The sequence below is a fragment of the Dendrobates tinctorius genome, unplaced genomic scaffold (assembly GCF_039654945.1).
Source record: "Dendrobates tinctorius isolate UK_male_01 unplaced genomic scaffold, ASM3965494v1 ptg000019l, whole genome shotgun sequence".
NCBI lineage: Eukaryota > Metazoa > Chordata > Amphibia > Anura > Dendrobatidae > Dendrobates > Dendrobates tinctorius.
In genome coordinates this window covers 55,753,309-55,759,910 of record NW_027361687.1, presented here as the reverse complement: position 1 = coordinate 55,759,910, position 6,602 = coordinate 55,753,309, and the positions used below count along the sequence as shown (strand labels likewise).

Sequence of the window (6,602 nt, the reverse complement as noted above, 5' to 3'; positions counted from 1 at the left end):
CCGACCACGATATGACCCAGTCAGGGATCGCTGGTGCATCGCTAAATAGTCACTAGTGAGCTGCCAAACAGGCAGATCTCACTATCGACGCAGCGATGCTAGGCGGTCGTTACTCACCTGTCAGAGGCGGCGAGGGTGACGTCTTCCACCCGCGTCCATGGCGTGCTCGTCGGCACCAGCAGGAAGCCGACAGCGAGAAATGGACCAGGCCAATCTCGCGCGATCAGCGATAGCCAGCGGGGGGGCCGGTCGGAGGTGAGTGTCACATGTAGCGATATCGCTGCTGCGTCCCAAAATCGGTGACGCTTTAGCGATATCGCTAGCGATATCTCTATGTGTAACAGGCCCTTTATCCTTGAGTTATATCAGTGTTGGATTAATTGTATGGTCTACAATGAAGATGTCTAGTACTAATCTACTGTAGTTTTTGAAAGATTACTAATTTTATAATTAAGACCTAACAAACCATTAATCATGTTGGAAACCAATCTTTAAAGAACTATGGACTATTTAGGGTTACAGAACAGAATCAACTATTGGCAGGGCTGTTAGAATGAGGTGCACCATTATTGCTTTTTCATTGTTTGATAACCGCTATAGAGCTATGATGGCAGCAGATGACTTCTGATTGGTAATGAGTGAGTTGATTCAATAGAAATAGAATTCAGGCTGAATTTTTAGGAATTAGCTAAACCTGACAAATTCAAAAAATATGCCATTTGCTTCACATGAATGGCCTTAAATGACCTCCGTCATTTCACAAGATTGTAGAAGATTGCATGAGCCATAGAAGAATCTAAAGTAGAACCAGCAAATGCATTAGCTATTTTGTGTTGAACCTAAATATGTTACAGCTTATAATATAATATAGTTAGGAAGAGAAAACACTTAAGAAACTGTACAGATAGAGTAAGTGACAGCCCAGCAGTGAAAAATATTACTGTATAAGGGAAGAAGAATTATAACATACTGTAGACTTAATTGATCTTTCTATTTATGATGGATAGATTATCATGATAGATTGCAGTAGGCACTTAACAACAATAGTTTCTAAAGAAAAAAAATGTCATCTTTAGGATTTGTAGAGATCTACTCTGAGGACATAATCTCTTTATATTCATCCTGTATCAGTTTCCTCTGTCCAGAGTGATTCTAGGTAGTGACTCAAGATATCTAACATTGGGTAAATCCTGTGATCTTTAGTTTGCAGCATTCTGGTGACTATCCATTACAAGACCAGATGCTAAACATTTGTAAGTAGAGTGGAAACTATTTTATTGTTAATTATTTTTTGTCATTGTATGTCAGGAATTACTTAAATGTTATGGAACAACTGAACGAAACCACATGCCAAAGGTTCATCTTACTTGGGTTGTCTACTGATTCTCAACTACAAGTCATCTTCTTCATTGTCTTTTTAATAATGTATTTAATGACGATATCAGGAAACCTTCTGCTGATCATTGTGGTGAGCACCAGTTCAGCTCTACACAGTCCCATGTTCTTCTTTCTGATCAACCTCTCTTTCATTGATATCTGCTTCTCCACCTCCGTTGTTCCTGTACTCTTAAAGAACACCTTAGCCAAAGACAGAAGTATTTCTTTATTCGGCTGTGCAGCACAGATGTACGTCTCCTTAGGTTTGGGTGCTACAGAAACTATTATACTTGTCTCCATGGCCTACGACAGGTTTGCTGCAATTTGTAGACCATTGCATTATACCACCATAATGAGCCGGGCATTGTGCTTTTACTTAGTTGCATTGTCGTGGAGTGTCGGATTCATTAACTCTTTTGTACAGGTTTACCTAACATTCCAACTCCCATTCTGCAAATGTTTTGACACAAACCATTACTTTTGTGAGGTACCTGCCTTTATACAAATGTCTTGTGGAGAAACCTTTCTCAATGAGTTATCTATATATATCACAGGAAGTATTATCGCCGGGAGTTCCTTCTACCTGATTCTGATCTCTTATTTCCATATTATCTCCAAGGTTCTGAAAATAATATCATCACATGGGAGGCAGAAATCTTTCTCCACCTGCACCTCTCACCTCATTGTTGTCACCCTCTACTTTAGCACTGTCATGTCCATGTATCTACGGCCACACTCAAAAAAATATACCCAATATTCTATAGAAGCAGACAAAGCAGTGCCCATCCTATATACGACAGTAACACCGATGTTGAACCCATTTATATATAGCATAAGGAACAGCGATGTGAAAAACTCAGTAGTTAAAAAATTTAAGAAAATGCAATTTTACTAATGTGGCCATATTTTAGACCAAAGTGTCTTATAATATTTTAAACAAAAAAGGAAGCACACTGTAGCGCCATAACATGCAAACATGAAATATGAAAAATGAATTGCATTACTGCATTAGAAGTATGAAAAATTTAGAAAGTTTAGAACATAAAATGGCCAATTTTATGTGTACCTGGAAGCCACGGTAAGCATTTCTCATTTTCCAGGACCCTATCTATGCCAATCCTCAGAGCCTTTCTGAGTCCTGCTCATGTAGGTATTGTTCACATGATCAGGTTTTAAATACATTAGATAGGACTGCTCCGTGAAGGGTTACCGTGACGTGGTGGAGTGGCTTAGTATATATTTTTTGCAAAAAATGTATCAACTAAATATCCTGTGATTGTTATCATCTTTTACTAGCACTTGCTGCTTACTGTTATATATATTTTACAACAGAGTGTTCATGCAAGTTTGTCATACTGTGTGTTTTTTCTGTGTCTTAGTCTTTGGGTGGTGTGAACAGTTTCTTACTGACCTGTTCATTTTTGTACAAGTCTCATGTGTTCTTAATCAATTACTAAAAGCTGGCAAAACCCCAGTAAAAGCCAGTGGTTTAGGATATGTTGGTGTTCTTCCTTTTTTAAGGAATTCTGAAGAGTAAGTAGTAGGAGGTCCTCACATGACAGTGAATGCTGAAATCAAGCTGGCCTTGTTAGAGGCATTGGGAGATTGATTGAAACCATCAACTGCACAAAGTTCTCTTCTTTGTATTTTGATTGGCTAAACATAATACTCTAATTGGCTCTTTCAATCAGTCAACAAGGAACTGAGACTTTGTTCCAAATTTTGATCTTCCGTACCTCTTCCTTGCAATCTCTATTAGCCAGGTGGCACCAGACTTTTACCATTTCAGTCCCTAGCCCTAACCATTCAATGAAACATTAAAAACTGGACTGAATTCTATGCAGAAAACACACTGGTTACTTAGTTATTTTTTTATGCGGACCTAACTTAAATGAAAATCATTGGAAATCCTAAAAGATTAGGATTTCTCCAATCAAATAGTCAAGCTTTATACTATTCATGGTGGTCCAATGTCTGGGACACCCTGCAATCTTGAGATCACTGCTCTGAAATTCTGCAAAAGGGAGTCTGTAGCAGTGACAAGAAAGGGAGTTGAGGTATGTGTGCTGGGCATCTGCTCAATTTATTATTAATGGGGCTACCAGAGAAAGCATATCACTTTGACACTCCCTAAGATCATGAATAGAGTGATGGTGAGGTATGTTCACCTCCGTGCCATTCTAAACGGGTCTATACAGTCATTTTTGGGAGGTTCTCAGCGTCAATCTCAAGATCGCTGAAAGTCTCATCAGTCAGACATTCTGCAGTCATCAAAATAACAACTATCTTGTGTATGTGGGATAACTCGATATCTTAGGAATAACTCTTCAGATACATTAAAGATATGGTTATGGTGCTGCATAAGTCTGTATTGTCCAGTAGAGCAACCTGTGCTTCAACATCAAAATGCATAGGTGATTACTTCTTATCAGTAGGTGTCACACCACTGTGTCCCACACTGATTGGCAAATCTGAGAACTTTTGTACGTGAAGAGGGAACTTTGTTCCCCAATTATAAGAGGGAATTTAAGGTTGGGTGTTCAGTTAATTCTCTAGGGGCTAGCCGGAAAAAGCCTACAGCAGCATAGGGCATTCCTACAGGGTATGAATAGAGTGCAGGTGGCATATTATTACTACTTCTTCCAGGCATAAAAGATCCCCATTCTGCAAATCGGTGCTGTTTAGACCCCCAGTGATGAACAATTTATCACCTATGGATAGATGATGACCAGGAAAGCTCTTTAACTTGATAAACCACCTGGGTTAACTTCCATGGATGTCACTTATCCCATTCAATTGTACTGCACTAATGTTCTAGATTATAGATGTTGTATTCTTTGTATTTCTTTATTGAAAAATTTATAAAAATTAAAAAACCTGATTATAAAGCCTAAGTGCCCATTCACAAAACTTTTGACATGACATAGAGATGCCTCAGACATTTTAGTTGGATGGAATATGAAAGCTGACTAACTCCAGTAGCAGATTATAGTCAGTGCAATTTAGGCAACTGCCCAAAAGGTGGGAACCCTTAGAACGTAATCCCTCTGGTTGCAGTCTGAAATATCACTGTCAGAGCAGCGACACAAGTCAAGGAGCCATGGTTGCAGGGGCGGACCTACCTATTTGAAGTGTTTATTTCTCTTAATGTTGATGATTATGGCTTATAGCCAATAAAAACCCAAAAGTCATTATCTCAGTAAATTAGAATACTTTATAACACCAGCTTGAAAAATTATTTTGAAATCCAAAATGTTGGCCTACTGAAATATTTGTTCAGTAAATGCACTCAGTACTTGGTCGGGGCTCCTTTGGCATCAATTACTGCATCAATGTGGTGTGGCATGGAGGCGATCAGCCTGTTGCACTGCTGAGGTGTTATGGAAGCCCAGATTGCTTTGATAGCAACCTTCAGCTCATCTGTATTGTTGGGTCTGGTGTCTCTCATCTTCCTCTTGACAACACCCCATAGATTCTCTATGGGGATAAGGTCAGGCGAGTTTGCTCTCTCTCTCTCTCTCTCTCTCTCTCCCCTTTTCCAGGCTGCGATTCCTTTAAAATTCTTCATTTGTCGGATCCGTCAAAAAAACGGACGGGTGCCATCCGTTGTCATCAGTACTAAAACGGATCCGCCATCCGTCCTTTTGGCGGATCTTGACTGATGCAAAAACTGAAGTGTGAAAGAGGCCTAACCCTGCACCGTTTGTTGCTTATAATTTGTTTACACCTTATGCAGATCAAATTCTCGTGCTCCCTGCATTGGGCGTATACTGTGATTTCCTTTTTCTGTATAAAGTATCCGATAACTCTTGCTCTGCCTCCTGCTCTTCACTGCATCCCACGTACCTACTCGTACTCTTACTCTTGGTGTAGTCGGCAGGATGCAGTCCCACAGCATGGAGGCGGCAGACAAAGCAGTTGGGGGTGGCCCAAAGTCTAGTATCTCACTGGGGGCAATGTTGTCTAATTTGCCAAAATTTACAGGTAGTAATACCACGATGTGGAGTTGGACAGAGCACATACGGGGTATGATGAGAATGCACTCAACGACCCCTGCCCTGGAAGCTGAGGTGGCTATTATGGCATAAGATGGTGAATCTAGAGATTCTGTTATGTTACGGGACCCCAGGGAGCGAGATACCTTTCTTAAAGTGCTTCAAATTTTGGAGGAGACTCATGGAGACCCCACTGATGTAGAGGAATTAAGAACCCTCCTCTTTAGCCGCTTGCAGGAGGAGACTGTGACACAGTATACAAATTCATTGCAGGAGCTACATACTGCAATAGTGCAGAAGGAATAGGTCCACATCCCCTTGAGAAAGCGAAGGCTAACAGCGGCAAAACGCGCGTCGGGGTACGCTAAGTGTGGCACCACAGGCTCTTGTTGAGATTTCAGTCTTCCTCCTTGCTACTCCTGCATGGGTTACTATTTTGGCACGTCAGTTAGGCTGCATATCGGTTCGGCAGACACACTAGCCAGAGATTCCACTATCAGGGTGGGCTTGTATTAATTAGTCTGCATGAAACAATTGTTAACTCTCATATTGCAGCCCTAGGCTCTTATCTGGGTGGTTATTGCCAATGTTTACAGGTTACATAAATGAGCATTCTGTAGAAATGTGATGTATAGTAAGCATTGTATGATATTTGGAAGCGCTCTCCTACATGACAAAGCACTTGCTGTTACTTTGATATGAGTCACTCTTGTTTGCTATGTGGTGCTACATGTTTTTGGTGTCTTTGTCATAACACTTCTTTTTAACCATTCATTTGTTTATGTCAGTGTTATATCGTGCTAATAAAATTTTGTAAATTTTTCTATAAATCTCCATTGGGTCTCTGGTTTATACACCAAGGGATATAATGTTGCAAGACCTGTTAGTGACAGGTTTGTGGGAGGCGCTGACAAAACAGGCCCTGCGCGAGCGCATGCGGGTGAACCCCCAACTGACTTTCTGAAATAGGAAGTGAAGCGTGCACGTGTGAACAGGAGCAGGCGGTGACAGTTTCGTCAGGGAAGGTCCGGAGCGTAGGAGTGTCCATGAATGCAATTGCTAAACCCCAATGGGTGGAAGAGATGAGGAGGGAACTTCAAAATATAAAGAGAGAATTAGATAATATTAAGAAGAAAACTGAGGCTGCTACAAATGCTTCCGGGACCAGAGAAGGTCCCGAGTCCCGTCGCGAATCAAGAATGCCTCGTCCGCAGAGACTTCTCACGTGCT

The 6,602-nt window shown here is 40.9% G+C and overlaps 1 pseudogene; it reads left to right on the top strand.

Moving 5' to 3' along the window:
• Positions 1–1,312: 1,312 nt before the first annotated feature.
• On the top strand, positions 1,313–2,288 carry LOC141082646 (olfactory receptor 2D3-like; annotated as a pseudogene).
• The last annotated feature ends 4,314 nt before the right edge of the window (positions 2,289–6,602 follow it).